We start from the raw sequence: 24,153 nt of genomic DNA, 5'->3' as shown, positions 1-24,153 counted from the left end.
AATTAACCTCCCTCACTCATTTCACCTTTCACTTAACTAATTTCCCACAATAAAGATCATAGTACTTAAAAACCCTAAGTCAAAGAGGCTCAGAACATTTCTCTGACTTTTGGATAGACCAGGCCCTTGGCTCAATGACTTATAGGCAATAAGTACTAAAACCCCCTCATAAACATTCATTCCCCCCTTCAGTTCATTCATTTTCCCTATAAATGCACTTTTCCCAAGGTCAAAGTTATTTTTACCTAGGAAAGGTGTTCATTACCCCACATATCTCATTTTCATATCAAAAACCCATAAAAACACTATATCCTAAGTTTTATTGTTATCATCAGAAAAAACATTAAAACATGAAATATAAAATACTTAGGGTATTGTGCCCCTTTCTGCTCATTTGACTAATTACTAATTTATTTATTAAATCCTGAATAAGAACCCCTTTTCTCCGTATATATTTAACTCCCTCAATATTAAATTAACCCTACCCTATTTTAATTATATAAACTATAATATTACCCAAAAACCCCGAAAATCCACTAACTGATCAACCTGCGATTAAGTTAGTCTAAAAACCCAATTAACTACCACTGCTAATCACATCAATACCTTAACCCCAACTTAAACCCTCATTAAATCAGAAACCACCACACTTAATTACTTGTCGGGCCCCCCAACTACTACCCGTGAAACTCCACTACCCGATCGTTGCACGATCTCTCCCCTCCACATTTGACAGTCCTCATCCATTTCGAAAGGGCCCGATGTCCAAATGTTACCCACCTCAAAAGGGTTGCTTTCCACTGGGCCCCCGAGACTACGTGTCACTCGATGAATGGAATCGGGCGGCCTCCCCCCAATACCGCCAAGCACCCAAAAGCTGTTCGAAGGAAACCACTTATCGCCCACCCACTACATGCCAAAAAAGCCACTATTCACTTTGCTACACAACAAAAATCCACTATTCACCCGTACCCGCCAATTTTGACTTTCATGCATAAAGCCAAAAAGAACTAAATCATTCATTTTTATCGTTTTTTTCAACTGAAAACCCCCATGCACACACCTACAAATGTCGAATCTCTCAACACACGTACAATTGCACCCTAAAGACACCACAAATCTCTCGGATTTCCTTCTAGCCTGCTTGAAGCTTTCTCAACCATTCATAATTGCCAGTCACCCGGTTCAGACCCAATTTCCTTCAATTCCTAGTATTGAAGCCATAATTCACTGGAAACCCTTTCAATTTCAGAACCAGTCACTAAGTTTTCTTAATTAAAATAACAAAGAAGCTCTGGTAACTCAAACCCACCTGGAATTGAACCACCATTGCCCTCAATAACTGAAAATCACCTCCCCCATTCTCAAATCCACAAGAACTGAGAATGGCTACCCCAATTGCCATGGATGTGAGACAAATTTCCTCTCCTCACCTGGACTTAGACCACCTCCCCCTAGCTGATAAAGATTTCCAAATCAAGGACACCTCTGTCCATGAGTCCCCTCTCAAATTATACTACTGGTACAGAGACTAATACCTGAACCATGCTGATAAAATTGGTCTTTGGGAGTCCAATTTTCCTAAGTACCAATTTCTTGAAGTTCATACTTTCCCAAAAATTGTCCATTACTACCATGCAAACTATATCTCCAGCCAAAGATCAATGATGTCCCCTAACCAGACTGTACTTTTCACCATCGCTACTGAATCAATTATTGAAATGTTGCAACATCAACCAGGGAAAAACCTAACCCCTATTTCAATTGGAGACCTATTAGACCGATTCCCCAATCTTACCACTGCAAAACTTGTAGAGATGTTCCAAACCGTCATTGTGGAAGAAAATCATATTCCAAAAGATCCTCCTCCATATGTGTATACCATATTTTCAAAATTTGGCCAGGACAATGTAGCAATGATATCCAGTATCGTAGGTTACACCACCAGTGTGTATATAGATGAAACCATCCTAGCTTTCATGTCCATCTTCACTCCAAGACAGCCTCCTACTGTTATTTATGATTATTCCAAGTTTATAGCTAACAGGATGCATGACCAATTCCTTAGGATGAGTAATGAGAGAGTCTTTAAGTATTCCTTTGTTTTGTAACACCTTTTTATATACTACCAAGTAGATAAGTTCCCCTTTATTCTCTAGAAGCTTGATACAAAGGGTCACCCTAGGTCAGTGATTTTATGGACTCCATTAATCCACAAATATGACTCCCCATATACATATACAGACTTCATAGACTTATTTGTACGTCCCATTGTGACAATGCTGCTAGGAAACCCTCCTCAAAGAATCAGTTCATACATAAGTAGGATCCTGCAACTCTTAAAGCAATCCAAAGTGGGGGATTGGTACTTGTACCAAAACCACACTAAGATTAGAATTTATGGCTATGAGCTAGCCCCATATAAACTACCCAAATACCTCCCAATGAGGTTATTTTCTTTGGAGTACTACAAGCAGATAATCAATTCAGATGAGGTACATTTTGTTAGAGCCAAAAAGAAGGCCCAGCTCAGGATAAAAGACCAATTAGGTCCCTTCATTCTTAATAGCCGAGTAGCTGGAAGGGAGGCAGACCAAATCCTTCAAAGGTTAAATCTAAAAGAGAGATTCATATGGAGATATTATCCCTTGGATTTCATCTACAGCAGAAGGCAGAAAAACAAGATGGCTCCCTACCTTCATCACGGTATCCCTGAAATAGAAAAGTATGCGAACCAACTGGAATGGGTGGAAAGCACTTTAGTAGACAGGGATAGTGCTGAAGTTGCTGTTGGAAATACTTTAATTGATCTAGAGAAACAACTTGATGAGGATTATTTCCTGCAGCTGCCAGGAGAATCACAGGAACAAGGAGAATCATAGGCATAAGGAGAATCATAGGCACAAAAAGAATCAGAACTACAAGATGAATCATAAGAACTAGACATGTTAGAGTAGCCAAATCAAATAGCTAGACCAGAGCCCACCATGAGTACCCCCCAGTCTTACAAACTCCTCTAAATGAGGAGAAAAGCCTCAAAAGAAATAGGGAAGGGGCCACTACTTCAAGAAGAGAAACATCACCGGCCTACGCAGAGACTAGCTAGGCTAAAAGACAAAGGGTAAATCCTATCTCTGAACATGGATATATATAGGAGACAGTTGATGTCACAAGCACTGAAAGAGATGGGAGTAGGATTGCCACTCCATCTGGGGGCATCCCAAAACCATCCACATCACATACCCAAATATTGGAAAGACAGCAGTGTGTGGAGGTATCCTCCTTCAGAACGCCAATAAACAAAGACCAGGATATCAAAGAAAGGTACAAAGAGATAAAGGCAAGAAATGAGAGGTTGAAAGCCCAGAACCATGCACGGTACCTAACAATGACCCCTATCAATAAAAAAAGGCTTATGTCAGCCTATGATGTTAAAGAGGGTAAATGTAGATAACATTCATGAAGCCCACTACTCAGTGACCAAGAGCAGTAGCAGACTTAAAAAATATAGACTTCGAAGTACTAGCAAAGGACATTCATCATATTGAACAGATTGAGCCGCACAAGTAGAAAAGGGAGATGATTTACTCCACCTTGACAGGGAAAGCCATCGCTGCCCACCAATTGCAAAACTCCCTGAATAATATATCAGTACATTTTGAGCTGGAGAAGGCCTCTTCAGAGGCCAAAGATACCAAAATCAAGTCCTTAGAGGAATTAGTGATTGAGTTGGGACATGATCCCAAAGATGTAAAGGCCACAGAAAAATTAATAAAGAAGAAGAATGATGATATAGCTGCTCTGAAGAAGCGGCTCAAGATTCCATAGTTGCATCACCCACAAACAGTAGAAGTCTTGGAGGCACAAAAAGGACATGAAGAGCTCATGGACTTGGTCTTAAAGCTAAATGGCCAACTAAAAGAGATAGAGAAAGAATTAGACACCTTGATTCAATCCAAAGAAAGTGATGTGGCCACCACTTCTATGACTACCACTCCCACTATTTCTACTACAATTCCTTCTACATTAGCAGCACCATTGGCACCTACAGCTCCACCTGCCACAGCAGTGCCAATCGCAATTGAATCTACAACAACAAGCACACCAACAAAGAAAACAATGAGCTAGAAAAGGCCATGGAGGAGATGTCAATCCAGGAAACAGAACTCAAAAGGCTAAAAGAGAAAGTGGAAATCTTATAAACTTACTATAAGCTTGCCCAAATTCAACAAAGAGAAGAAGCAGAGAAAGCCCTAAGGATGGGTGAGAAGATCAAAGTCCTAGAAAAAGATTTAACACTGCAGAAGCCACTAGGACAGACCAAAGAGATGCTCTGGGCCAATATCATTGACTCTGTCAATAATATTTGGCCATCAAATCAAGTTATATTTGAGAAAACTGAATTGGTGAAGGTGGCCACTAAAGCTATCCAGAAAGTAAGGGAAGAATTAGGAGAGCAACCTTAGGATGCAAATCGACTCATCCACCTCCTAAACAACAAGAACAAACATGAGCTCCATGGGCTTGGTGTAGAGGATAGGACTAAAGCCATCCTAGAGATCAAAAAGGTTCTTTCCAAAAGAAACCTTACGCTCAAATTGGAAGAAAAATGCCACAACATGCAGGTGGGCGTTGACAGGTTCATGACTAAATTTCAAATTTTGAGGGACAAAGGCCTTCCCAGTCCTATGGTCATCCATGACAAACTTATGACCCAATTGGACTACATTGATAGACTCAGGAAGTTGGCCAAAGAACAAGCTAGCTCTTTAAGTATCAAAGCCTTGCCAACAGGGAAAGTACTGTATGACACCTTTGAAAACTTATTCTTTTTAGAGCATGAGGTGAAACAATTGTTTGTCACCAAGCCCAATTTTGCTAAGTACACAGAAGTAGATGAAATTTATAGGAGAATGTTGAAAGTAAAGTTACCTGAAGATGAATGGTGGGAAAAAATGACAAATTTACTATAAGCATTTTGTAGGTTTTAACCCTGTACAGAAATTACCTACATATGAATTCTAAAACACAGAAAATAAAAAATGTGAGAGCATAACACATAAAACACATATACTCAGAGATTTTCCCTTAGATCCCAAGACCAGGACTACCAACTTGATTTTTCATTATATTCCTTTCAATGTTACAATACATGTTTATACATGCCAAAGCATCCAATACCATGGACCAAAAAACCATCGCGTCCAAAACCATGGACCGAAAACCATCGCGTCCAAAACCATGTGCGAAAATCATGCAGAAAACCATAGTTGGGTCCGCCCAACCTAACATAGGGTCCAAAACCAAAATTTTCCAAGGCGCTACCCGAGACCCAATAGAGTGGGGTTACGAGTACTCCTTAAACCCCGTGTTACCTCCCCCCCTCTAACCCTCGGTTAAATACGTGGGCTAGTCGTGGAAACAATATAACACAACCCAACACATTTTACGTCAGAAAGTTACCACAATAAATCTGAAGGTAGCCAGATGAAACATATAGAAGATAGATCAGCAAGGTCAAAGAGTAATAGGGTCAAAGAGTATCAGTGAAAGATCAAAATGAAGAGGATTCCAGCATACAAATATTAGCCAGCTTAAAGGGTCACAACTCAATTACAACAACCAACACTACCACAATGAAAGGGACGGCATGATGCAATTTTCGATCTATCTCTTTCTTCATGCTTGAAGATATTTTTATTTCCTAAATTAAATATCAAACTGTTATGAGATATTTTGTAATTATTTTTTTGTATAAATACTTCATATTTCGAAGTATTTATGGTGGATTTTATGACATTTCTATAGACTTTTCTCTCAAATCAAAATTCTAATGTATCAATGACTGGATTGGCTTGCTATATCAAGGAATAAAGATCAAATATTTTACAGAATTCTTGTGTAAATAAAAAACAAATAAGTATTCTCTCATGTTTATTGTTGTCTTTTCTCATGTCTTTCATAATCATGTTTGTTTTTTCTAAAAATCTGAATGTGTAACTAGTAATGATATTTCAAAAATTACTTATATACACTCTGTTTTGTCTGTTTACATTCTGAATGTTTTCTACTAAACTATCTTAGCTAGCAAATTCTTAATTTCTCCTTACCTTCCATAGTTTCCCTTGTGGTCCATAGTAAAGGATTCTTAGTTTCCATTTCTCATGACCACCCTCTTTTCTTCATTCTGATCCCGGTCCAAGGATTCTTAAGTACCCTTACCCCTTGGTTAGAATTATTTCACCCATTATACCTGAAGATTTGCCTTTTTCTTTGATAGCCTACCCTGTGAACATTCCCTTTAATGATCTGATCCAGTTATGTTATCCTTTTGTTTACTCCATAGCCCAATGGCTTGAAGATTTAGCTCTATCCATCTACTCCTATAATTACAACACTCAATCTAAAATTAAAACCCCATGAACACTAAGAACTAGCCTAAAATCTCATCAATACAAAGCTAGATTATAAAGAGAGAGCCTTCTCTAGACTTAGGTTGGCTAGAACCTGAGTCTGAATATTGGTTTGTGGTTATCATGGATTATTCCTTCTTTTGATAACTTCTAGGCAAAGCTTCTAAGTGATAACATATGCACGTGCTTCTATCAAACCTCCTTCATCAGAAACCTAGGTCTCAACATCGATAGATTTTCCATCTACTAGTGCATCGTCCACCATTTCCAATGATGTGTATGTGAACCTTCTTTCTCATGATGAGGCATCAAGTACCGTCGCTACATCATGTAGTCAATCTTCCTCTTATCCAACCATCTTCCATTCTGATGAGGATATCATGGAAGCTATCTCTACTCCTGATTACCCTTGAAATTAAGCAAGGGGACCTCTCTTCTGGAGGATTTGGAAGGCTACTTCCTTCCTAATCCTCCCAATGCACTCCACTTCAAGAAATTTCACTCATACAATATCCTATTGATCTATGTTTCTTTATTTCTGCCATGCAGTTAGGTAGGTTGCATCATCTCATTTATTGTCTTTTACACCTTTCAGATCGATACATCATCCACACTGTATATTAGTTATGTCGATGGTGCGAGTCACTTCTCCAGGAATCTAGCCTCAGTAGCATGGGCCATTTTCACCCCCTTACATATGTTAGTCCATTCTAATGGTATGTGCATTGGGTCTTCCACAAATAACCAGGCCGAATATGATGCAGTGATAGGTTTCTTAGTCGATTTCATTTATCATCACATCCTTCATATTCATGTTCATTTAGATTCCTTGCTTCTTGTCATGCGATTGGATGGTGTGTATCATGTGCATAACCAAGTCCCATTTAGAAATGATATACAGTTTACTCTATTAGTATGTGAATTTTAAACCATTACTTTTAGTCATGTTCTTAGAGCCCATAATAACTTTGTAGGTACCATTGCAAACAATATTTTAGATTGGCATTTATTACATGTATATCACAAAAGACAACAATAACCAAAACAAATGGTGAACCATAATCGTCATATAAAATATGCATAAGCACATTATATATTGACATATTAAAATAAATGTGATTGGAGTCTACCACTCTAAATACATCCGGTACACCCATAACATACTGGGTGGCACATAGGCCCCTAAATCTCCTTATCATCATTTGGAGGATCTCGTGCCAAGTTGGGCTGAGATTCTTGAATCCCCTTTTTGAGCGATTAGAACACAATGGAGCTCCACAAACTCCTCCTACCAGAGGGCATCATTCCCACCTTTGCATACTAGATTTATCCCCTCCATCACATATGCTTGTGGGCAGTATCCCATGCTTGGGGGCATGATGGTTTTCCCCTGGCCATATTATCAATTGCTTAAGATAATTCTTGGCCTAAATCCCACCGGATCTAGGTATGGTCAATTATCCTCCAATTCCTTGGATACTTTGTCCTACCGGCCTCTCCACCAAGCCATATTCACATCGCATATCGTATATGTTTGATACCATATCTTCAAATATTACACTCTATGTCATACAACTTTTACCACATAGTCCCCATGTTTGAGTTCATGGGTGAGGATGATGCTAGACCTCCGCTAATATTTCATTCTCATTTTCCTCTTCCATTAATTCTTCACCAGGAACCATCACTCTAAGAAGCATTAAGGCCATCTTTAGACAAGTAAGGCCACTTTCCTGAAGGTCGCAGATCTTGATTCTAATGGTTGTTTTGTTTATTATGATATCCACAAGATTTAGTGCCTTTTCCTCCTTTCCAAATAAACCACAACTCACTTAGAAAATGAATTCAAATTGGAGGGAAAACATCCTTTTAGAGAAAAACCCACATTTATTTTTTCACCAATTGAAACCAAATCGTAGGTCAGTTTGAGGAATCGTCAACACCATTGGAAAGCTCTCATCAAGTACTATAATGAGTCTCTCTTAGTTTTTGATGATTTGACACTTAACTAGGAAGCCATTTTTCCAAGAAGGATCACTTCATCGCCTCTAAAAATCAAATTTCTTCATATGCAACAGTTTTACTTTTGGGACCACCTCCCCTCGGTGCTTGTTGTCTCAAGTGTCAATTTTCATCATGAGAAACCATCATTTTCTCATGTTTTCATGGTCCCTACTTGGCCTATTATGTGTGGCAGCACCATCAAGTCACCCTTGTTCAGAGCATCCGCGATGAGTCACCTTAGCATCCATGGAGTCTATTTGTCATCCCATTATATCATGTCACAATATTCCATCCATATTTGCATACCATTCATTCCATGTTGCGTAATTTTTCCTTGAGTCATACTGTCCGCATCCCCTCCAAATTCGATTCAGTCGCTGCTAGGTCAACAATGCACTTTATCCTCTGACAAGGGAAGTCGTCTATTTGTCCTTTAGTCCCATCTTCCCCATTTTCCCTGGTGCCAGTCCATTAGTCACATTTCTATTTTCCCCCATGCCTTAGTTGAGGATCCTCATTGCCTCACCTATGGCGAGCCCTATTCTATCAACATCAACTCATTTATTCCAAAAGAATAGCCTAGAGGGTGGTGTATCTTGGTTACAGCTTCCACTCTTTTTCGGTGCGTTGGATCAAGCAATGGGAATCATCATTTCCCTTTGACTTGACTATTTCATGTTTGTGACTCATGCACTTGATTTTTCAGTGATGCAACAGATTGTACCAATGATTTTCGGGTGTGTGTGAGATGTTTCAAACCTCATGAGGAGGTGGCCCTTCAGGTAGCCCCCCACATGCATGGCTGGCTTCCCATTATGGTACAACCTCAGATGTAGTTCTGTAGATTTGATGGTTCCAGTCCGTGCCACTTACAACACTCATGACATGCATGTCTCCTTTAGATGATTCATTATGCTTGCAGAGCCCTTCACTGTTCAACAAGGCATATTTAATTATTCTACCCTCCCTCCCACCCATTTTTTCAAGGAAGGGCCATTATATCTCATGTACTCAGATCTTATTGTATTCGGTCCTGGCTCATGTTTTCTCTAGGAGAATTATGTATATGGGACACATTGTATTATTTTCTGTCTCATTTATGCCAGCATGTCATATACCATTCAGCATGTATTTTATTTCTTAGTTTCATGCTTTGGGGCACATCATTATTTTTGTACTAAGTTATCTCGACAGGTATAGGTATGCCTCCCCTACCTCACTGAGATCCTATACCACAACATAAAACGAGACTTGCATTGGTCTCACCCCCTCTGCCACTATCCTCTTTCGCTTCATTTCCATTGGTCTCTCTCTCTCTCTCTCTCTCTCTCTCTCTCTCTCTCTCTCTCTCTCTCTCTCTCTCTATGTGACTCCACTTAGTTGTCTAGTGATTATGTCCTTACAACGTACTTCGGTCATATGTTTCTCTCCTAACACTCGTACATTGGGAGGCAATCTATTATCACAAAAAATAGATCATCTAGCCATAATTTACTAGATGGATTGAAGTACACCATGTAGGACAAATTTTACCATAGTAAAATTTCTTTCACTATGATAAATTACTTAATAAAACACATTTTTAAGTCATTTATAATTAAACCCATGTAGAATAATTTAATAAATCACTATTTATTTAATTATCTTCTCAGAATAATTAATTAAACCATTGTTTATTTAATATTCTTTGTCACATTTGACCTAGTTATGAGAAATGAATAGATAAATAATTTATTATCTTATTTTTCTCTAGGAATAATTAATTAATCACTAATTAGTTATTATTCCTTGTCAAGTTTGACTAAATCCCCTTCGAATACTTAAATAAATCATTATTTGTTTATTATTCCTTAACCATATTTTTTGAGGTGATAAATAAATCATTTATTTATTTATTATTTCTAAATAAAAGTTTAAATACTTTTTCCCTCTAACCAAATATAATAAACTATTCCAAATTGTTAATTCTAGAATGGGGTTAATAATATTTTATTATTGCTCATTATTCAAGGATAACCCAATATTTTGTTATAAATAGAAGGACTTTGCATTCATTATTCACTTTTGACTATTTTCATTGTTGCACTCAGTATTGTAACTCTAAGTATTATCATTGTCACACACTATTTTTCTTTCCCATTTGAGTTCTCATTGAGCTCAAATATTTCATTTGCTGGGTTTTACACTTTATAGAGGAGAGAGACTCTACAAAATATGAAGACATTGAGGATAGCAAAGAACCCATCCCATAGAGGGGGACTGGTAACATTATTTTTTCCCTTCAAATGTGTTTCTTAATAAAATATATTCTTTATATATCTGGTTTCCATTGGATTACTGGAGTTACTTGCGCTTATTTCATTTTGTTGTTTAACTAGTTCTGTTGCATAGATCAGGGCTTTGGCAGGTTTTGTTTCTATCATCTACTGCAGATCCACATTGTTTAACAACCATTTTTATTGTTAGGTTTGTTTGTCATCCACAACCTTAAGTGATTTATTTTCATACACATTCAAAAATAATTCTACTTAACACTAACCTTGGTGAGGGTTAAATCTTTATAGTTTTCCTTTTGGCATAAGAAAAAAAAAATCTAGTGTATTCTATAATCCCTTCTAAGACAAATACAAGCACATTTCCAACAATAATGTTGCATTGTGAAAAAAAAATCTAACATGTGCAATATTTACTTCTATCACAAACACAAACACAAACACATTTTCATCAATAACATTGCAAGATGGAGGAAATTTAACACATTCTAACCTTCCTTCTCACATAACAACAAACATATTTCAAATAAAAACATTGCATTCTGAAGGAAAGATAATGTGTGCTAGCTTTCCTTCTATCACAAGTAGAAGCCAATTTCGAACAACAACATTACACCTCAAATGAAACCTAACAATCAATATCATTCCTCCTACTACAAACATAAGCATATGCTAGAAGAAACATTACATGGTCAGATAAATCTAGCACATGCTAGATTTCCTTCTAACACAAGTACAAGAACATTGCCAATAACAATATTCTAAGGCAAATGAAATTCACCACATGCTAAATTTCATTCTAACATAAATAGAAACATATTACTTACAAGAACATTGAAAAGTGAAAGAAATCTTACACATTCTATAGTTTCTTCTAGCACAAATGCAATCACATTGCCAAAAACAACATTGCAGCATGGAAGATATCTAGCCTACACTTGATTCACTTCTAGCACAAACACAAGCACATTGCCAACAATAACATTGTAGGGAAAATGAAATCCAAAGCATGAAATATTTCCTTCTAGCACAAACACAAGTACATTTCCAACAATTTTGTATTTCAAAAGAAACCAATGTAGGTTATATTTCATTATAGCACAAATGCAAGCACATTGCCAAAAACAATATTGCATTGTGAAATAAATCTATTGCATACTATATTTTACTCTAGTACAAACAAAAGCATGTTACTAACACCAATATTGCATTGCAAAAAAAATTTAGTGCATGCTATAATTGCTTCCACCATACACAAGCATATTTCCAACATCAATATTGTAGGGTAAAAGAAATCTATCCGATGCTAGATTTTCTTCTATCACAAACATAAGCATATTTCCAATAACAATATTTCAAGGTGAATTAGATCTAACATGCTATTTGTACTTATATCTCAAACACAAACATGTCACCAATGACAACATTGAAAGGTGAATGAAATCTAACACGTGCTAGATTTCCTTCTCTCGCAAACACAAGCACATAACAATATTGTAGGGTGAAAGAAACATGTCGCATAGTATATTTACTTCTAGCACAAACAAGCATATTGTCAAAAACACCATTGCAAGACAAAAGAAATCAATTGTGTGGTAGATTTCCTTCTAGCACCAACACAAATGCATAACATTGTAGGGTTAAAGAATCTAGCGCATGCTATATTTTGTTATATCATGAACAAAAACATATTACCAACAACATTCTAGGGAAAAATAAATCTAGCACATGATAGATTTCCTTTTATAAAAATCACAATAACATTGCCAATAACATAATTGTAAGGTGAAGGAAATATGACACATTATATTTACTTCTAACACAAACAATTGGATTGCCAACAACAAAATTGCAATGTGAAAGAAATACAGTGCACACTAGATTTTCTTCTAATGCATATACAACCACATTGTCAATAAACTCATAGAAGGGTTAAACAAATATAATGTATGCTAGATTTCCTTCTAGCACAAACACAAACACATTACATCATTCTAGATAAAATAAATCTAGCACATGGTAGATTTACTTCTAGCACAAACAAAAGCTTATTGCCAACAACCACATTGTAGTGGAAAGGATATCTAGTGCATGTTATATTTCTTTCAAGCCAAAATAGAAGCATGTTCTCAATAACAACATTGAAAAGTGATGAAAATATAACACGTGCTAGATATATGCATAGCACAAACACAAGCACACAACAACATTGTAGGGTTAAAGAAACATAGCGTGTCAGATTTACTTCGAGCATAAACAAAAGCATATTTCCAACAAAAACATTGAATGGAAAAAGAAATTCAAAACAACTTCTATCACAAACACAACCACATTTCCAATAACAACATCTCAAGGTAAAATAAATTTAATGCTTGTTATCTTTACATGTAGCACAAATACAAGCATACTACCAACAACAACATTTCATGCCAAAATAAATATAGAGCATGTTATATTTCCTTCTAACATAAACACAGGCACATTGCCAAGGTGAAGGAAATCTAATACGTGCTATATTTCCTTCTATAAGAAGCAACTAAATTGACAACAACAATATTACAGAGCAAAAGATATCTAGCACAACCTCTAGCCCAAACACAAGCACATTTCCAACAACATTTCCAAGGTGAAGGAAATATAACACATGCTAGATTTCTTTTTATTGTAAATAACAAAATTGACAACAATAGTATTGTAGAGCAAAAGAAATCTAGCATAGTTTCTAGCCCAAGACAAGAACATTTCCAATAACAACATTGCAAGGTGAAAGAAATTTAACGCATGTCATCTTTAAATGTAGAACAAATATAAGCATACTACCAACAACAACATTGAATGCCAAAAGAAATTGAGTGCATGTTATGTTTCTTTTTAACACAAACACGAGCACATTTCTAATAAGAACATTCCAAGGCGAAGGAAATATAACACATGTTAGATTTCCTTCTATCATAAATAACCACATTACCAACAATAACATTACATCGTGAAAGTTCCTTCTAGCATGTCAATAAAAATATTGCAAGGTGAAAAAAATGTAAGGCGTGTTAGTGTTGGAAATATTGAGACGGGGGTTGAATCAATATTTCTTTACAATTGTTATATTGTGCCAGTTAAAACAAACCACAAGATGTGCAACAAGAAAATAATTGTATTAATGAAAATGATGAGGACTCTAAAAACCCAAGCTCCAACTTGTACAACAAAGTCCTTAACTCCTTCAAGGCTCCAACCTTGAATGAGGACTCTAATATTCAACTACAAATCCAAGTTCCAACATGGTCTCTCACAAGGGTCTAACCTTGTATGATAACTCTAATCCCCATATATTAATCCCGGCTCCAACCTAGCTTCTCACAAGGGCCCAAGCTTGTATGATGACTCCAATCCTCTAGGGATCCAACCCTCTCAGTTTGCTTCAATCCCTTAAGGTGACTTCAATACTGTAAAAACTATATCCAAGATAGGTCTTCAAAGTGCTCTCAAATCTACCTCTACAAAAAATCCAAGTCCGCTTCAGCAAAAATTTTATGGTTGTGCCAAAAAAACATGTCTTCAAGTGTTGATATTCAACTATGCTCCAAGGATGATTGTTCCAACAAAACAATTCTTTAAGTACTGGTTTTCAACTATACTCCAAGGATGACTGCTTCAACAAAACAATTCTTAAATTGTTGGTCTTCAAATATGCTTCAATAGTGATTGTTGTTTCGACAAAGGCTTCAAGAATGCTAAATTAATTCCATCATGAATGGACTCTATTGTCAACTCAAAAGATGCTAAAAGTATGCTATCATTTTATCATTCGATGAAGGTGTCTCCTAGGCTCTTCATGTGTGCTTTAAGGAATGTCCTTCATCTTCAAGGATTACTTTACTTATGTTTCATATCTAAATTTAAGTATATTCAAGAATGTTTCAAAGGATTTATTCAAAGCCACTCCAAATAATCTATTACAAAAAACATCTTTAAAAACTAGTTTGAGAAATATAGTCAAATTGGATTTGATGACAATCATTTCTTCAAAGCAACTCCAATTGGATTATAGTCAACTCAGATTTGAAAAACTTGATTACAACCTTTCTCCCCAAGAAAATATGGACCCTATTACTAAGAACGTCTCCCTCTTTCCATAGAGAATATATCACAAAATCATGTTTCAGATCTTCGCTCCTTCAGACCTTTGTTGTGACACATATACACTTTAGAACTTTGCTCAAATATATATTTCAAAAATATGCTCAGATATATACTTTTGTGGTAGTCCCTTCTAATTTTTTTCTACAATTACTTGACCAAGTTCCTTAGATTTTCTTCACTTTCTCTCTTATACTCATATTTGTTTACTTATCTCAGACCTCATTAATCCTCCTGGAATATGCCTCAGACTTCACAAGTCTGTATATCTTGTTTTCCTTAACGAGTTCCTTTTCTGAATTCTTTAGATATCTCTCTCCTTTATTTTTGGACCTCAGACTATCTTACCTTAAATATGCCTTGGTTCCTTGTTTATTCACTGAGTCACTGGGTTACTTCCTCTCACCAAACCGATCTCCTGAATTGCAGGAGACATAACTTTTGTATTTATGACAGTCTGAGTCACACTACTTGTTTACCATAAACATTGTAAAATTAACTAAATAAAACATAGCGAGTTTGGAAACATAGATTCCATAATGCAGGAAGGGGGGAATTTCTTGGGATGTTGACTTCTTTAGTGGTAGCCATGGTGACTGACAAGTTTGCACAAAGGACAAGTTGAAATAAAGAAAAAAAACATACATACATACATACATACATACATACATACATACATACATACATACATACATACATACATACATACATACATACATATATATATATATATATATATATATATATATATATATATATATATATATATATATATATATATCAGTTAGACATGCTTCTTTGTAACTGCATTGGGCCACATAGAAGACAACTAGCTTGTACCTAAGCGCATGCAAGTTTCCTGACCACATCAAAAAAATATATAATAATAAAATTTGGGAGGAAAGGGGTAGTTGGCATACTCCCACAGGCTGGAGAGACCATTTTCTTGATGGGAAAGCAGTCAAGGAAGCATGATGTAGGGATGGAAAATGAATATGGGAGGATGAAGCCTTCTTGGCAGTTGACGAGGGATGTGGGGACAAATGGAGTGGGCCTCCATTGGTTAGGTCAATGCATTCGATTTTTCTTTCAAGGGATAATGAACAACAAAGTGGGGGGGTATTTTGTGTAGTGGTATGAAGAGTAGGTGAAGGTGGGAACACAGTATACACCATCTAGAAGACTGCAGAAAATCTAGTGGAAGAGCCACACTACAAGGAAGAAAAGGATTTGAGTATGATTTAATCCTTTGAGGAGCCTACATCTATTTGCCTATATTTTAAATTTTGTTGGCAATGTTAGTTTGGAAAATTCAATTCAAAATCTAAATTCCTATCCTATTAAGTGTCATATTTCACAATTGTTAAAATTCTCCTATGGGTATTGTATAAAATATGCATGGTAAAAGTTCTACGCCCTCAAATTTATACTTAGATAATGAATATGGTGGTGGTCAGACATGAATTTGGCCATTTGGTTAAAGGGTACAATATTTTCTATTATGGAGAAATTATGTTTCTTATTGATAAATTTTAAGTGCATTATAGATAACCAAGCACTTGAATACAACTAACAACTCTTCAACTAAAATATTTGAAGAGCCAAAGTCAAGGCATAGTTGAACCAAATCAATATGTTACTCAGGGGATCGAATTACATCATAGTGGAAACACATGACAGGCTGCAATAATCCTAGTATCATGCAATAGTGGAGTGGATCGTTGGAATTGGTAGGTCAGAGAATGATGAGTTACACCATTGTAAAACTAATTAAGGAATATTATTCAACCCTTGTACATCCCCTCAACTCTTCCTATACAGAGGCCCAAAGCATGAAGAGTAATTCACCTTAGCTGCTTGTGGAAGAGGAAAGAAAACATGCTTAGCTTGACAAGGTCTTCATGCTTTCCAAGTGTATTATGATCTAATATTTAGATGGAATCTTGTTGCAATATCTTGCCTTTTAACCTTACTGATAAGAATAAATCAAGTCATACCTGATTTGGGGATTTATGCAACCCATTTTCCTTTTTGTTCACTCCTCTTGTAGTTGCTTTCAAGGTCTATCTTGTAGTTGCTTCCATACCATAAGCTTCATGGAAATGTCAACCACATGCATGTTTTCTTTCAACAATCAGTTTACAGCCAATTAAATCTCCAAATAAAGTGAACAATGTGAGTTATCTAAATGGTGAAATCTCCCATATTATGAAATCCATGGAAAGATCTTAAGGAACAAAAATAGAAACAAAATAGATGGAATATAATTAGAAAATGCCATGCATATCATGACACTTTCTCATCTGACCACTAATGAAATTGATGTTTAGGTCATAGGGGCTTCAATTAGGGAGAAATACCATACCACGTGGGTTCATATTGGGGGATATTTATTAAGGAAAAAATGAAATAATATATTGGGGGATATATAGGGGGAGAGGGTTTTTATATTAGTAGGTATAAAAAATGGAGTCAAAAGTTAATGAAAAATTATAAAGGGGTATAAGAAATGTTAATAAAAAAATGGAAACCTACAATATCTAGTGAAAATAGGGGTTTCTAAATTGGGAAGGTGTATTGGGTTTGTATTAGTAGGGGGTTAAATAACGTGTTTTTTAGAGGTATTTTCCAATATGTAGTCAAATTAAGGGTATTGTCTAATATGCCACGAATGCATGTGATATGTCAGAGGTTCATTAAGTGAAGCCCCCATGGTTTAGGTTAGCATAACCATTTTCGTGCTTTCCCGATTAAGATCTCCTTGAGTGCACCCCTTATTTTTATTGTTGTTGAGACATGGTCTCAAACTTCCTTTGTGTCTGAAAATTAGATTTGTTCCATTACCATAACCTTGTCAATTTTATTTATGATGAGGTTCATGTTTATAGTTGTTATTGTTTTCCATCATACTTGATTGAGATCATTAAAGTTTGATGAACCTATTCGAAGAATATCTTATCATTTCACATCATAACTTCGAATACCCTATAGAATAATGGTAGAATTTCTTATATATATTTCTCATCACCTTTGGGTTTTTCCATTGGCTTTGATGGCGATTATGGGATAGTAAATCAACTAACACAATTTTTCTTTACTGGTATTTTCCATTGATTACATGGTTGTATGTCTCCTTACATTTGGTTGAATGCATGAGTAAATTGTCCATGATAAATACAAAACCCATAATCTTGGAGATTGTCTTCACTTGTGATCTCTCATTTGATGAATTTTGTGCATCTCCAGTAAAAAATAAAAGCTAGATGCCAAATATGTTTTTCGGATGTTACTTGTGAATGCATAGATAATATTGGTGTACTTCATATATTCTCATTGCAATACTAAATGTTGAATATAACTCTTCAATGGTCCATGAATTGAGTTTTAACTTGTTGAGATATTTGTTTCTATAATGGATCTCAGTAGTAGCATAAAACTTTGAATTTTATTATTCATTAAGGTCTTGTACCTCTTGGATTTGAGTTGGGTTATGTAGCTACATAGCAACATTGATTTTTATTTCAAGTCTGGGTACTTGTCTATGATTTCTGGCACATATGCAAGCCTCTAAAGCATGAGAATGCACAAGAATAAAATCCTGGGATAAATAGTCATTCATTATGAAGACTTCTCTTATGTTGCTGTCACAATATCAGCAAGGATATTTGTATATAGATTGACACAATGAAACAAGAAATCGAATTCCCCTAGAATGCACTTAACTTTCCATATGCCTAAAAGCAGAGGAAATAGCTAGCTGGAATCTAATCCAGGAAAATTCCCATATTATCATCCTATGCTGCTTACAAGGAAATGGTTTGGGCATGTGTTTAACATTTATGAAATATAAAAAACCCTGACAATCTGAATAGCAAATAGGATGTTAGTTTACCCAGTCAATCTAATAATGTAGCACATGTGGACTCATATTGAGATTGTTGCCTTGAGTTTACTAGCTTTTTGACTTGTCAAGTGAAGGACATTCCCTTGGATTATGTGTACTCAATGTGCTGAGATCTTGAGCAGTCATGAATGAGATGAACTTGTAGTTGATTTTATCTCACTAGTGCTAGTGTGTACTCAATGCGTTGAGATATTGAGCAGTCATGAATGAGATGAACATGTAGTTGATTTTATCTCAATAGTGCTAGCACTAGTGTATTCTAGCTATGTAAGTCATTTGATGAGGTTGCAATTTTTCACATATTGAAAAAATAATTCAATATATGGAAATATCTTATGTGTTCCTGGAGGCATAGGGAGTAAAAATCCATTAGAACCAGAAGGCACAAGTATAATAAAAGATGAAGATGACCACTTGTTCTATCTTACTGATGCAAAGACCTAATTTTTACCATAGAAGTTTAACAACTAAATTTAGACTCTTTATTATAATAGTATTTCCATCATTATCTCTATAAGGTAGTACCTAATCATCCTTTTCCTTGTTAAGCGAGGAAGAAAGAGAGATCAAGTCCTGAAGTACCCTGAGAATTGCAGCACTCGACATTTTACTTGGAACAAGCATGGTGCCTGCCTTAGCAAAAACATTGGATTTCACTCACTGCAACCTTTATCAACCATTCTATAGCATTTTAAAATTTGAGGATGAAAATATGTCAATGTGGAGGTGTCAATTTCCCTACCTTAATCAATACATATGCAACATGAGAATATACAAGGTCTAACAAACCTTCGCTAGCCAACAAGAATGATAAGAATCTAAACATTGTTCTAGGAACATTGACCAGTGTTGTCCATAAAATGCCATGTCTCACCTCAATACAAGCACGGAACCAACTCATCACTATGGTGTATGCTTGTGTTGAACAAGACACAAATGCATGCTAACAAATGCCCTTGTAGACACTGCTTTTGTGTCAAGCTATTTACAAATGTCCTTAATGACATTATGACATCAACGTAAGATAATCCCTTAAAATGAAATGGGTATTTGTCCCAAAATTTTATTCTTGCACATTCTCATGCTTTCAATGCTTGCATATGTGCCAAAAATCATAGAAAAGTACACATATTTGGAAGAAAACTCAAAATTTGTATGTAGCTACCTAACCAAATTCCAATTCAAGAGGTACAAAACTTAATGAATAATAACACTCAAAGTGTTATGCTTTTACTAAGCATGCAGGGGTTAGCAAGAAGAGAATTAGGTGAGAGAGAAGATGTTGGAGCAAAATAAAGATCATTGACATTACAAAAAAAGTCATAAGCATAAGGTCTCTTGATTAGAGACCAATGATGGTTAGATAACATGCTACATGATCTTGAACATGACCATCATGGTTTCCCAAATGTGGTGGTTTTGCAAATGCATCTTTTTGTTATGCTAGATCTTGCACAAAAAAATTAATTTTGTGACTGTGAGTATGCCATGAAGCAACACAAGTAGATCTAGAGTTTGTAAAAAGAATAAGTGAATTTACATCCAATGGATCTCCCTATTCCTCGAGGATTGTGACTCCAAGTGAGTTTGAAAAAAATCATAACATAAAATACGTATAACTTCCTCAATACTTTTCAAAATAACTATTATAATATCAATTTAGAAATGGCATAAAGTTTTTGCCTTTGATGGCTAACTTTAATCTAGTTCCTAAGCAAGGAAAAAATTACATCACAAGATAGGGATTTGATATGTATGGAAGGACAACCTCTTGAGGACCTAACACCTACAATACTACAAAGAATCACTATTATGACCCCAATGTGGAAACGGAGCCAAAATTCTGCATCTTGTTGTTTGATTGTAATCAGCCACACTAGTGAAAACATATACACATAACAATGTTTTGGTGGTTGAAGGGAGTGTTGGCATTATGATATAGGTGTTGTCCTTGATGACAACTCACTCATATGATAGATCATAGTGCAGCAGGTCAATAAGCAAAGAATTAATGATCAGACTTCAAAGAATGAATAAAGAGAGTTTTACGCAGGTTCACCTTGACAAGCGTATACACACGGGTTAATAGACCAAAAGGAGTGTATAACGTACACACACACTTTAACAAAAAGAAAAGCTTGTATATCTTGGAAAATTGTATTTTGGTCCAAGGTATTTGGTCCATGGTATTTTGATCTATGGTATTAGTCCAAGGTATCTGGTTCGAGGTATTGACCCTAGGTATTTGGTCCAAGATATTGGTCCTAAGTGGTTTTGGTCCATGGTATTGAGAAAGGCCTAAAAATATAAAATCAGGAGAATATCATTTTGCCGAGAGTGCAAGTAGTGAATATCTGATGAAGTGTGAGATCTAGTATACAGGTTATCAGCTTATGGTGCTTTTTCTAATCTGAATCGAGGATGAACCTTAGCGGTTGATGAGGGGATAAGATCTATTGATGGATTGAGATATTAAGGCTTGAAATGAAGTATTGTTATCTAGTTTGATTATGTATAGTCTATATCTGAATACTTACGCATGGGTTATTCTGTAAATGTTATGATCTGGGTATAATTGAAGTCTGTAATATCTACAAAATTATTTGCAGATGTATATGCTGGTTAGCTTTGGTTAAAATGTGTATACACTCTATTTCGGTTCATTAGAGTAGTGTATACATTATGAAATATGATATCTAAATTTGCAGTTGGTTCTAGTGGTTGTTGCAGAGTTCTGGGTTTTACTCTGTGTTCTAGTGACTGTGTTTTGATGACAGAGCTTCAGTGATTTAGTTGTTGGGTGATTCAGGGATTGATGATTGAGTATTCAATGATTTGTTAATGCAATGGTTGCATTGCAATGGTGATTGATTTTGAGCTTATTGTTGTTGATGGGTCTAGCATGAAAATTGGATGAAATGTGGCCTTCATATTGTGGTGTTGTGTTCCAGGAGTATCCAATCTGAAAATTTATGAAATGTGGTCCCTGGAGGAAGGGAGAAGGATGGAGCCTTCAATAGGTTGGTGCTTGCGTACTGGTTAAACATATCGGCCAGTACAAGAGCCAGTGGATTAGAACTCCCTTCCAGTAGTAGCTGGAAAACGAGTGAAAGTTGGAGCCTTCTGTAGGTTTGTGCCTATGTACTAGTAAATAGATCGACTAGTACAAGAGCTAGGGGGTTGTAGCTCCCTTCCAGTAGAAGCTGGAGAATGAGAGAAGGTTGTAGCCTTCTTCAAGTGGGTGCCTGCGTACTAGTATGAGTTTGCACTAGTACAAGATTGTAAACAGGTTTCTCTTATATTAAAAGAAGACAATAGTAGGTGGTTTTTGTCCCGCATTAGGTTTCCACCTTATATCTTGGTGTTCATGTGTGTTTCTTATGTGTGATGGTTTTTTCTCATATTACTGCACATGATTACTATTTATATAGTACTGATGCACTATTAAATATCAACATATGATGAATTAACTAAATCATAAGAATTCTTGATATACGCTGGTTGCCTTAAACATAGTTGCATGTACACGTGAGTTCCCTTAACTGAAGTAGCGTATATAAATCTGATTATGGAAATGAAAATTTATTGACTTTCTAAGACTGATTCACCCCCCCCATCTTAGTATTATTTCCAACAGGGAGTAGATCTAGTGGAAGTTGAAAAGTAAAAAGCCTCATTGAGTCAAGGTATAGAGCCCTTGATTGTAAAAACCCACTAGTGTTAGATCTACTAGTGGTGTGAGATGGAAACCTTAAGAGGTGACTAGATATACATGCTACAATCATTGTATTACAAAAACACTTAGTCCACCCCTCTCATCTCATTTTGTAAATAACATAGCAAAGACCTATAGCTTGGAATTTGGAGGTATTGAGTGCTTTGTCCTCTTTTGGAATTAGAGTGATTATAGTAGCATTTATGGTTGGAAAGGCACGTCATATTTGGTGTAACTTTTCTTTGAATTCTTGGACCTCATTTTTAATGGTGAGACAAATGTGGTGGAAGAAATTTGTGGTGAAAATTTTGGGACTTGGAGAGTTTTTGGCAGGAATATCCATGACAATCAATTTGACATCTATTAAAGCAATGGGTCTCATGGTAATGGTGGTTTTTCTTCCAAGAATAAGTAGGGGATGTGTTTAGTGATCATGTGAATGGTGGTGGAACCCTCCTGTTTGAGTTTTGAGAGGATAGCTCAAAAATTTTTTGTTTCTTTGTGCTCAATATGTTGATGAGAAATTAGCTTATGACCTTGATTGTTCTTGATATGAGAATTCTATTACAATTCCAATGTCGAATCATCGAGTTGTGGATGAATTCCGAGTTGTGTTCTCCTTCTTGAGCCATTGTACTTGTCATTTCTACCATCAAAATATTTCTTCTTATTGATGTCACTCACTGGGCTTGGTGAAAAACTATTGCGCTTGGCTGGCAAAGGATTCATCTCTTGCATGAATCATTTGTTGTTGAATGTATGCCATTCTTGATTCTATATCTTTTGGGCTTGGAAAATGTCTACAAAGACTATCGTGTTCCATATCTTGAGATGTTGTTTGAGGTTTTTAAGTATTTGTTGGAAATGATACATTAGATTCCTTTTGTGTATGACATCTTCATTCCACCATTGGTTGATGTTATTCTAAATGTATGGGTGGGAAAGCCAAAAAATTTCAAACCTAAAGGGATTTTTGATGGGTATATATGGGGTCTGGAGATTGATGCATATGGGCCAGTGATATAATCTAGTCGAAGGGAGAATATTGGCATGTAGACCATGACCACAGAGTATTAAGGATTCTAAAATCAAGAAATAGTCCAACCGTTGGGTCGTACAATAGGTATAAATTTACCCTTGATTACACTATTTTTTTCCTCCTTTTTATGCATTTTGTGCCATGGCGCTATAAGGTTTTGATAATATTTTGGTAGAAAATGATTGAAACTTCTTTTGATGCAATTTGACTGAAAAAGCTAACTTTGGTTGTTTATTATGCAGAAATTGGCAAAGGGAATAGCTACTATTCAAAAGATTGAACAACAAAAACTCAACAAAGGAAACAACATGTGTATTGTGCAATCAAAATGATAAGCAGATCAGGAGGATCAGCACAAGATAGAAATACTATCTGATAATAGCATTTAGTTGTGAATTCCTTAGGATCTCCTGATCCTAAGGAATCACATTTATCTCTTTGTTCTCTTTGGCTATAAGAAGGGAAAGATGCATAGAATAATAAAGAACTTCTTAGCCATTTAATTTAGTTGTAATTATAATATACAGAATGTTATTCTGAAAGACAGTGTGATGTAATGACATTTGGATTTGATGAATAATATATAATTCATGTTGCTCTTCATTTACGAGATTCTGAAGTAATCAAGCAGTAATCACTAGCGACATGGGCCCGATAATTGTTGGATT

Source organism: Pinus tabuliformis, chromosome Q (assembly GCF_031772625.1).
Source record: "Pinus tabuliformis cultivar Carrire ecotype Pingquan chromosome Q, CPIR1, whole genome shotgun sequence".
In the NCBI taxonomy this organism is placed as follows: Eukaryota; Viridiplantae; Streptophyta; class Pinopsida; order Pinales; family Pinaceae; genus Pinus; species Pinus tabuliformis.
Note: the sequence above shows the minus strand (reverse complement) of the source record.